Below are 11,512 nucleotides of genomic sequence, written 5' to 3'. Positions count from 1 at the left end.
CTCAGTCTGTGTAGTTTATGAATTTCAACCAAAATAGTTCCCTATTATCCCATAGTTTAAGTTTGGTTTTCTTTTTTTTTCAATCCTCACCTGAGAATATTTTTCTATTGATTTTAGAAAAAGTGGAAGAGAGAGGGAAAGACAGAGAAATATCCATGTGAGAGAAACACATCGATTGGTTGCCTCCTGCACCCTGAACCTGCAACCAAGTTATGAACCTTTGCATGGAATCGAATCCAGGACCCTTAAGTTTGCAGGCTGATGCTCTATCCACCAAGCCAAACTGGTGAGGTGCTGTTTTCTTTATTTTTTGTTCACAAATCCACAATTCATATCACATGTAAAATAGTGAAGAAAACAGATACAAATTTACCTCACTTTTAAAATTCACTGTTATTTATAGAGCACACTACCTATGATTACTTACCCAACTTTCAACATTTATTATTGTACTAGAGGCCCAATGCACGAAATTTGTGCAAGAGTAGGCCTTCCTTCCCCTGGCTGCCGACACTGGCTATCCTCTGGCACCCAGGACCCAGACCTCCCTCACAGCCCCGGCTTCCTCCAGAAGGTTGTCCAGAAGTACGTCCAGTCTAATTAGCATATTATGCTTTAATTATTATAGATACCTATATTCATTCCTCTTTTGATACTAAGATCTGTGAGAATGGATAACTTATTAAGAGATATAACTCAAGTATTTGTAATGGAAACATTTGAAAAGGCATTGATAAACTAGATTAAAGATTATAAAAGTGTTTTAATTTGTGTCATTTTGCATATCTCTGTATATATCCAAGCAAGTAAAATGTAAAGAAAAATATCAATTTTAGATTCATAATTCTTTAGTGTGATAAACATAATACAATAAAAGTGTAATAAAATAAAAAGATGATATAAACAATAGTGTGCATTTTAAAAATATTTTCTATACCAGATACTCAATGGTAAATATAGTACAAATATTTTTCTACAATTTTATTATACAGTATTTTCAATGTTTATTAATTACTACAGATCCAAAATATAGAATCAGAATATAACTTAATGTATATTAAATTTCTGGATAGTACAGTAACAGAGGGTAGCTTTGTCATAGTGTTTACATTGTAAATATTAGACTATAAAATACTGCACTTATTTAAATTTAAAAATCATAGTTTCATTAAATTTTAAACACAAAAGATTATCATGTTATCATATGATTAATTTTTCCCTTCTGATGCAAAGATGGTATGTTCCCACAATAGCCAGGATTGAAAATTTCTTCCCACCATGAAAAAATATAGTTAAATTATTTTTTTTGGCATACCTATAAGTTACTAAGAATTTTGCTAAGATTTTCTTTGGAATTGTTTTTCTTTTTTTAAAAAAATTTATTTTATTGCTTAAAGCATTACAAAGAATAGTACATATGTTTTCTTTTTTTCCCCATTGACCTTCCCCCGGCCTCCCCTACCCCCCAGTCTCTTGTGTCCGTTGGTTATGCGTATATGCATGCATACAAGTCCTTCAATTTGGAATTGTTTTTCTTTTAACAAACCCTGTGTCAGAGATACTATTATTATCTTCAAATTGGGAAAACTAAAACTCTGAGAGTTTGAATAATGTGTCTAAGGTCAGTCATACAGACACATAGTGAACTAACATTTGAATCTGTAGGTTTAAGTTTATTTTCCTAAAAATGCACTGCACCCTGTGGTACTACATTTATGTTAAGTCCAGGTCATGACAAAACAGTCAGCCAAAAGAATCAGTTTGTTGTGGAAAGTATAAGTGTTCCTTACTGAAGGGTTCTCTGTTCTCAAATATCTAGGGAATGTCTTTCCCTGAACTTTCAGGGAATGCTTCATACATGTGGACTAATTTAGTTCATTTATCCACGTCTGATGTCCACTGCACACTTCTCTCCCTCTCACGTGGCCTCTCCATGCTTTTGTAAATCTCACCATCTACTAGTACTTTCTTGGGTTTCCCATGCCAGGGTCATGCTTTCCATCAGATCCACACCCGTCTCTTTGGATTGAGAACTTTGGAATAAAATGCATTTTTTTTCTTGGCTAATAGTTCCACAGCACACACCATAAATCCATCAGGATCAACTGTGCCTTTAGAATTTGCTCAGTGGGATCTTTAATAAATAAGGATGGGTATGAGTCTGTCCACACCCATCTCTCAATTTACCGTTATCTTTGAGGTATGATCCTATGCCATATTATTCTTACTGATCTTTGGAAGATATTCTTTATTCCTCTTTAAATCATAGAGTTTTATTAAATTTATCTCTAAAGCGTAAATACTCTTCACAGACATTTGCAAGTGAGAGCACACTCCCCTTAAGGTTACATAAAAATACAATAGTAGAGAAATGATAGAAAAACAGTCACATATGTTGGAAAGCACACACAATTGTGTGTTAGGAAATCTGTATACAATAAGTTATTTTCTACTCAGGGTATCAGCTTAGTATAAAATAATGTGCTATAAAATTATAGCAATTTCTAAATTTCTCTCCACCTATTTTGTTTACAATATATTTTTATTGATTTCAAAGAAGAAGGGAGAGGGGGAGAGAGATAGACACATTAACAATGAGAGAGAATCATTGATAGGCTGCCTCCTGCATGCCCCCTACTGGGAATCGAGCCCACAACCTGGGCATGTGCCCTGACTTGGAATCAAACCGTGACCTCTTGGTTCATATGTTGATGCTCAACCACTGAACCACACCAGCCGGGTAGGGAAAGGCATTTTTAAAGTAAAATTTCATATCCATCATACTATCTATTGTTTAAATGTGATGATAGAGTAAAAATATTTTCAAATATCTTAGGGCTAAAATACATATAACTCTATACTATCATAGACTGTGTGCTTCAGAATGATTAAAGGAATTAGACTAAGGAAATAGAAAATCCAACAGAGAAAAATGCCTAAAAACTAGGATAATAAATTAGTCTAGATTGGAGCAGGGGGTGCAGGAAGTAGGTCTCCAAGATATAAAAAATAGGTGGATAGAGCTGTGATATGGAAATTGAAACTTCAGAGTAGTTTGATGTGACAGTAGTTCTGAGGTGAATAGTGATAAGTACATAGAAATCTAAACCAATGAACAAATTAAAAAATTAACAACTTTCAAGGAAAACTGAAATGGTGATCTACATAAATAAAATTACAGGTCATATTTATTCATTTAACCAAAAAATATGATTAAACAATATTGAGGTGTGGGAAGAAGTTAGGAGACAGAATTAAAAAAGACAAATTCTCAAAAAGGAGTTAAGAGATGATGTTTAAATTGACAATTAGTGCCATAAACACATAATTTAGAAATATGGAGCTACCATGCCGTTAATATTCAAAACTATTTAAATTACTTTTTTAGAATCCATGACTTGCTTTAAAGCTCAGAGTGGCGAATGGTTTTACAAAAAGTAATAGATTCAAACACATTTTTCCATTTATATGAGAGGCAATTGTATTTTCTTTTTACTCTTGAATCAGTGCTCAGTGATACAGCCGACTTTCACAGAAAAGCATTTCATGAAATTTTTTATCTGGTCAACTCTTTTGCTAATAATGATAGAACATAAGGTCACAAACCAGATGCTCAAGTTCATGCTTTGCCAAAACACTTTGCTCCATCATGCAAGTCCTCATTATCAAGGGCATAAAGATAAACACCTTCTATCTATTACAGAGTAACAATTTCATCCAACTGATTCATCTCTACTCTTAATAATTAAAGAAGATATTTTCAGGCTGACAACAGGAAGACAACAGTTACCCACTGAGAGGACTAATAAATAAATATTTTTTTCCTGAAAGTTTGGATAACGAATGTAACTGTGATATGATTTTCCTTAATTATAATAATTTTATATTATATGTATGAGAACTATTGGTGTAAGAAAAGCATGAATTTTGCAATATCTAAAGTGTATTTTGATACAAATAAGCTTATATCTACCTATACCTAACCAGAAAGCAAATTGTTCTAAAATTATCATTTGGTATGTTTCACCAATGCTTCCTAATTTGAAAGATTAGAATTCGAAAATATATGATTTACTTTAAACAATGAAATAAATTTTAAAAAAATTTAAAGAAAATATATGATTTAAATATACTGCCTTGTGCTTTTTTTAGTACTGATGTAATTTAATTTTAGTTTTTATTTTGACCATTGGTGCTAAGAAGAATTTATACATTTTGTACTCTTTTCCTATATTATTTACTATTAATTTACTTTTAAATATATGTGATCAAAAAAATAACATGCTCCTCTGTCCCTTTTTCTTTTTAAAAAAATATAATTTTATTGATTTCAGAGAGGAAGAGAGAGGGAGAGCGAGACAGAAACATCAATGATGAGAGAGAATGATTGATCAGCTGCCTCCTATACACCCCCCACTGGGGATCAAGCCAGCAACCTGGGTGTGTGCCCTGACTGGGAATCGGACCATGACCTCCTGGTTCATAGGTCGAAGCTCAATCACTGAGCCATGCTAGTCGGACTGTCCCTTGTTCTTTTATATGGAGGCAGATTTTAAAGAAAAAATATGGTTTTATCTTCCCTTGACTTTATTTTCATTTAAACACATTTATGATGTATTCCTTTCATCCTGAAGAGCATAGAAATCCCCTTTGGGCAGCTTTTCCTTCATGTGGTAAAAATATCTCTAGAAAGGTTAAGGCCTCACAAACACATAGCTGAGTTGAAATGGACAGGTGCAAGGGGGGGGGGGGGGTGGGGGGGGGGGGGGGGGGGGGCAGGAAAGACAAAACAATTGTCAATAAATTCATTCTTCATTTAAATTGCTTTGTAACAATGAAATGGTTTCACCTTGTTTTATGCATTGGTTAGTTTTCCCCCTTGAAAATGATCTATTCTGTCAATAAACATAAAATAATTTGTTAAATATGACATATTTGTGAAAAGTTAATATAGCTTTATTTATATACTAGAGGCCCGATGCATGAAGATTCATGCAAGAATAGGCCTTCTTTCCCCTGGCTGCCGGCACCACCTTCGCTCTGGCCTGGAGCCGCATTCCACCTCTCTCCTTGTTGTGTCAATTTGCATATTCCCTCCTTATTGGCTGTGGGTGCCGCCATCTTTGTCGTGAAGTTATGGTCAATTTGCATATTCTGTCTTTATTAGATAGGATGATCACTAGTGACTTATGTAGGGGCTAAAAAAGTTTTTCTAGACCCTTTTAGGATTCCTAGGTAGGTCTGAAAATTAAACCGATGAAGACAAATTAACAGGAGAAAAGCATACACATTTTATTAAATTTTTACATGTAAATGGGAGCTTTCACACAAAAAAAATGAAAACCCGAAGAAGTGACGAAGTGATCAGAGCAGGAAACTTTTATACTTTGTAGACAAAGAAACAATAAATTAGTGAAGAAATAACAAGACAAATAGGTTTACGCTAATGGTAGTAAATGGTAAAGAAGTAACTAGGAAGATAAGGGTTGGTCTAACGTCCCAAATTCAACAACTCTGGTGATAAAAATGCATTCCTTCCTCCTGGTACAGAGAGGGCACCTTTTGCGTGGGAAGTTTATCTCCTGCTTTCAGGGAAAAAGAGTGAGGTGGGGGTCAGACTGACCTTGTTTCTGCCATTTTCTCAAATTCCTTCAGTTTATGATTATAAATATGTCAAGCTACTGCATTTTGGGGAAACATGTCCTGAATCCCATCACTTATAACAAATGTGAAATTGCGTATTTAAAGAAATAAGCACCATGTATGTAGAATGTGAATCATTTTGTGCTTATATATTTCATAAAAAATCTGTTTTACATGTTTTATTAGGATTCTGGATAATGTATTAAGTATGAATTGTAAGAAGCAAGGATCTTAGAAAACTACTATTTGGAGCAGTGGTGTTTGAGAGCTCCTAGCTGCATATTGCTACTGAACAGGTGAAATGGGACAAGTCTGAATCGAAATGGACTCTAAGCATAAAATACACATCAGATTTCAAACCTTAATAGTAAAAAATAGTAAGTACATCTTTAATATTTTAAAAAATTGATTACATATTGAAATGATATTTTGGATACTTTGAGTTAAATTAAATATATTATAAAAATTAACTTCTCCTCATTATTTTTCCTTATTAGTGAGGCTACTATAAATTTTAAATTATATATTTGGTTTGCTTTCTACTTTCAGTTTATATATAACTCTGCAATAAACCAAACTACTTTGGTCTATTGAGGAGTGATCAGACTCAATATATTTAGAATGTACATCCAAAAGAATGGATTGGATATAGAGTTTGAAAGTCAAGGATGACTATAATGTTCTTTTGTCTGAATGACTTGGAAGCTGGATGTTTAAATCAAGATGGGAAGAGTAGAAGAAGCAGGTTTGGAAAGAATGTAAATTAGTTTTGGATGTCTGAAGCCCAAGACACCAGGAATGGAAAATCAGAAAAGACATTTTACACTTGTCTCTAGTTCCATTAGAAGTTGCCATTAGAGAAGGGCAACTTGAATGTCTTTAATCTTCACCAGTGTAGGTATAAGTGAGACCATATTAAGACAATTTTTCTTGGTGCTTACTTTTGTGATGGATAAACTTTACATTAGCTTAAAGTTGTCTCCAATTATCTGTGGCTGCTCATGCTTCTCTGTAAAGATAGCATGTCATCCATCAGGTAAAAGTGCTGTCCTGCTGCCTGAGCCAAAGATGGCACCAGTGCCTAGGGCATCATGGTCGGTGGGGCAGCGAGACAAATGTGCAGCAATGTATGTGTCAGGTTCTCCAAAATGGCTCTTATGAAAATTGTTCTGTAAGATACAGCCCTAATTCTTCTCTTCACTGGAGCTCAGAGTTAGTGTATTAGGACAGGCTGCACAACAGATCTATCACCATTGTAATATTTACTTTATTCTTGCCCTCACCAGTCCCTGAACAAAATTTATACCTGTTTTCCAATTCTACTCCATCCCCCCTCCTCATGTAAACCAACACAAGGAAGTACACATTGCATGGGTGACGGGCGACCAGCTCAGAAAGCAGCCAGACTTTAAATGCTTATTTAAAACTCCACAAAATCACTTTGTTATGATGGGTAAAGGAATTTTTCCTAGTTCCTCATCCTCAGCTGTAAGAAATGTTGTCTTCAGTAAAGACCTTTCCTCCTCTATTGCTGTGTTCCAGTTGCTCTGAGGATGAACTGCACATTAGACAGAACCAAGAGTTTGGTAAGCTATCTGAGTTGCCTCAGACAACAAATCCAGGCAACAAATATGTAGACTTTCTCCATAAAGATAAATTGATAACTCTCTATTAGGGTTTTTAATATATTATTTTAATTATTATTTGTGTTGACAAGATGAAAAATGTTTTGACTATTAAGTAAGACTTCTATTATAATATTTTAGCATCCAAAGATATATCTGAGCTATTTTTTTATTCATTCACATCATACTTTAGAGTAAAACGAGTTATAAGTGGAGCTCTGATTTTGCTTCCTTGTCAACTGTGATTTAACAGTCAGGGGGCCTGCCAACTTCAGGTTAGCATGAAAATTAACTTACCTTGCAGCTATTTTCCAGTGAAAGATTTAGAATGTAAATAGCAGGCTAAACATTTAGTTCATCAGGAGCAATATTGTTTGAAATATTCACTCTGGTTTTCATGATGTTATGACTTAATTTAAGTATATAGTTTAAGTGAAATTGGCAAAAACATTTTAATTTTTTCAGTTCACTAAATTCATATTAACTTCATAACAAAACTTGATTTCTGAAGCCCTTATTTGTTCATTAAAAAAACCAAAATATTTAACAATAAGAAAAAAAAACAACCTCATAAAACAAAACCATTTAATATATTTTAATAAACATTGAAAGTGCCCAAACCATATATAATTAACTAGAGGCCCGGTGCACAAAAATTTGTGTACTCGGGGGGTCCCTCAGCTCGGCCTATGGCCTCTTGCAGTCTGGGACCCCTCGGGGGATGTCCACCTGCTGGCTTAGGTGCGCTCCCTGGGGGATCAGTAACAAGCTGGCAGTCAGACATCCATCTGGCAGCCCGGCAGCCCTCGGGGGATGTCCACTTGCCAGCGGGGAGCAGGCCTAAGCTGCAGTCGGATATCCTTAGCGCTGCTGAGGAGGCGGGAGAGGCTCCCACCACCACCGCTGTACTGGCAGCCGTCAGCCTGGCTTGTGGCTGTGCAGAGTTCCTCCTATGGGAGAGCACTGACCACCAGGGGGCAGCTCCTGCATTGAACGTCTGACCCTTGTGGTCAGTGTGTGTCATAGTGACCAGTCATTCCCAGTTGTTCTGCTGTTAGGGTCAATTTGCATATTACCCTTTTATTATATAGTATAGAGGCCTGGTGCACGGGTCGGGGCCAACTGGTTTGCCCTGGAGGGTGTCCTGGATCAGGGTGGGGGTCCTGCTGGGGTGCTTGGCCAGCCTGGGTGAGGGGCTGATGCCGGTTTGCAGGCTGCCCAAACCCCCTTCAGGGTGTGGGTCCCCACTGGGGTGCCTGGCCAGCCTGGGTGAAGGGTTTTAAATATTTCAAAATTTTTAGAGGCCAGAGATTCAATTCAGATAGGTGGTGTTAGTGTAATTTATTTGAAGGGATTACATACATTTTAAATAACATAACTTGGATATTTCATTACTGATTTACTTCATTATTTTTCTATTTATTTATTTAAGGTTACATAAAACTAGTACTCTACCTGGGTAATTGCAACTTAATATCATAAATGGGGTATTTGACTCAAAACTAAAATATTCAACTTTGAGATTTAACAAAATAGACAAACAGACAATTAAGCCAATAAATGTATTTCATGGAAAAATGTCATTGAATTTAATTTATATATTCAAGTATTAATTTAAAATATGCTGTCAAATGCATAGTAATAAATAAAATATATTTTATATGTATCAAATCAAAATTTCTTAAATATATTGGAAAACTTACATTTTATGTTTTCCTGCATTTTATATTTTTTTATTTCACTCTAATCTGTTTCAATAATAAAATATCAAATATTTTAATGAACTATCATAACTTCCTTATGATATAAAATATACATTAGGTAATATTTTGAAATTTTTCACTTTATCTGTATTTTATTGTTCTATAATTGTTTTGAAGCAATTAATAAGAATTTATAACATTCAAAATACTTAATAGCACTGAAAATTCTGAAATATAAACATCAAGAAAGAAATAAGACCAGTGAAAATTGAGCCATGTTAGAAAGGCTAGACCAAAGGAAGTAAAACATAAAGGACTAAACAATTGATAATAGTTCAGCCTCAAATTTAGCCTTGAAAATTACTAAGTCAAAGAGACACAGGAGCTATATTCAATCATAGGATACTGTGATTAGAGAGAATGACTGGACTCTTTTTACAGCAATACACATACTTTTCCTAGATATAAGTTCTAAAAAACATTTTTCATTTGAGGCCTTAGAGCAGCAGCATTAAGAAAAGAGCAATCAATATTCTCAATTATCATTCCAGTAAATGTGGTTGTAGAAAGCATAAGACTATATCTTACATTTCCAAAGAAGACAAGCCCTTCATATGAAAATCAACTAATTACAGAAAATTCTGTGAGGATTTCAAACAATATGCTATAGATCTGTGCCTTTCTTATTATCTAGCTTGATCTAAAATACCCAGGATAAGAAAGACAATACATGTATTTTCAAAAAATTTCTCATAAATATAACTTCTCTCAACCCAGTGTGAGATTGATTTAATTTTTGGTGAGGTTGTGTAGGGTGAGTGTTTGAGTTGTGTGAGTTCTTCTGGATATCTTAAAAAATAATCTATTTAGTATTTCAATTGCTGGAAAATAAACAAACTAAATTTATAGTTACAATCTTATAACATAAGGGACACCTCACTTTTCTTTAAAATTAAATGCTGTGTTTGGAAAGCATGTAAACCTTGAAGTGAAGACTGGTGTACAGATCATCTTTCCCAGACAATATGCATCAATGGAACAGAATAGAGAACACAGAGATAGACACGCAAATATACTTGGAAGATGTTTATTTTAGTTGTGATAAAGTACACAAAGCATACAATTTATATGAAAGTGTGAAATGTTATTGTATTTAGGACATTCACGATGATCTGCAGCCCTCACCACTATCGTGGTCAGCATTTCATCACCCCAGCAGGAAACTCCACACTCACTGAGCAGTCACTCCCCATCTTCACCACCCCCACCCACTCTCTGGCAACACTAACCTGCGTTTCTTCCTTTTGGATCTGCCTACTCTAATATTTCATAGAAATAAATCCCTCAATTCTGACCTATTGTGTCTGGCTTCTTCACTTAGCATAGGTTTTCAAGATTCATTCATAGTGTAGCATGTATCAGAGCTTCATTCCTCTTAACTGCTGAATAATATCTCCAGGTATAGATTAAATCCCATTGTATTTATTCATGTATTGGTGGACATTTTGAAAGTTCTTACGTTTTGGCTATTGTTCATAATGCAGCAATAAATATCCATGTACAACTTTTTGTTTGAACATCTGTTTTCACTTCTGGGAGGTATCTAAATAGGAGCAGAATTGTTTGGTCACATGGTATTCTATGTTTTACTTGTGGGAAAACGTCATCTATTTTCCATAGTGTATGTACCATTTTGTATTTCCACCAACAATACGTGAGGATGCCTAGTTCTCTACATCCCCACAATAATTTGTTATTTTTCACTTTTTAAAAATTTTAATTTAACCAACTTAGTGAATGTGAAGTGGAGGCAGCTGATCAATGTTTCTCTCTCATCATTGATGTTTCTGTCTCACTTTTCCTCTCCCTTCCTTTATGAAATCAATAAAGAAAATATTTTTTTAAAAAAATACCATTTAATTATCTATTTAATGAGACATTCATTGTCCTTGTGGAGGAAACTTTTGGGATCTCAAAAGGAAACCACCCTTATCCCCCAAAGAATGGCCTTGCATTTCCTTTTAAAAAATAAAACTAGAAAAGGTAAATTTAATAATCCTATATTTTCTACTCTCATAAATGACATTTAGCATTTGTTATAAAACAAGTATTTTTAATACTACTATATTATATAGATTATACAATTGGAGCTTCAAGTATATTAAAAACCAGGACAGGCAGATCTCAGAGTTACATTAAACATTTTATTGGCCATGCATTGCTAAACCTAGAGGCTAAATAGGGAGTTGGTGAATTAACAGTGGATTAAAACTCTGCTGAGTAAAATATAACTTGTACCTCAGAGCAGATGTTTTCAAATATATACTCCATCAATAGCTGTGTTGCCACCATTGGAAAAATATTATGGGTTATTCATCAACTATATATCTGGTAGTATTACCAATAGGGAAAAACACTGATCTTAGAAATGAAAACCTTAAGGCAAGGGATGAAGTTGTTTAAGATTTATAAAAATAATCATAAGCGCCACTTTATATCATGGTATAATCTTTTTAAAATTATGCTATTGCTCTCTCCTTA

This window comes from Myotis brandtii, unplaced genomic scaffold (assembly GCF_000412655.1).
Source record: "Myotis brandtii unplaced genomic scaffold, ASM41265v1 scaffold1734, whole genome shotgun sequence".
Taxonomy (NCBI): Eukaryota; Metazoa; Chordata; class Mammalia; order Chiroptera; family Vespertilionidae; genus Myotis; species Myotis brandtii.
The sequence above is the reverse complement of the archived record's forward strand: the minus strand, read 5'-3'. Positions refer to the sequence as shown.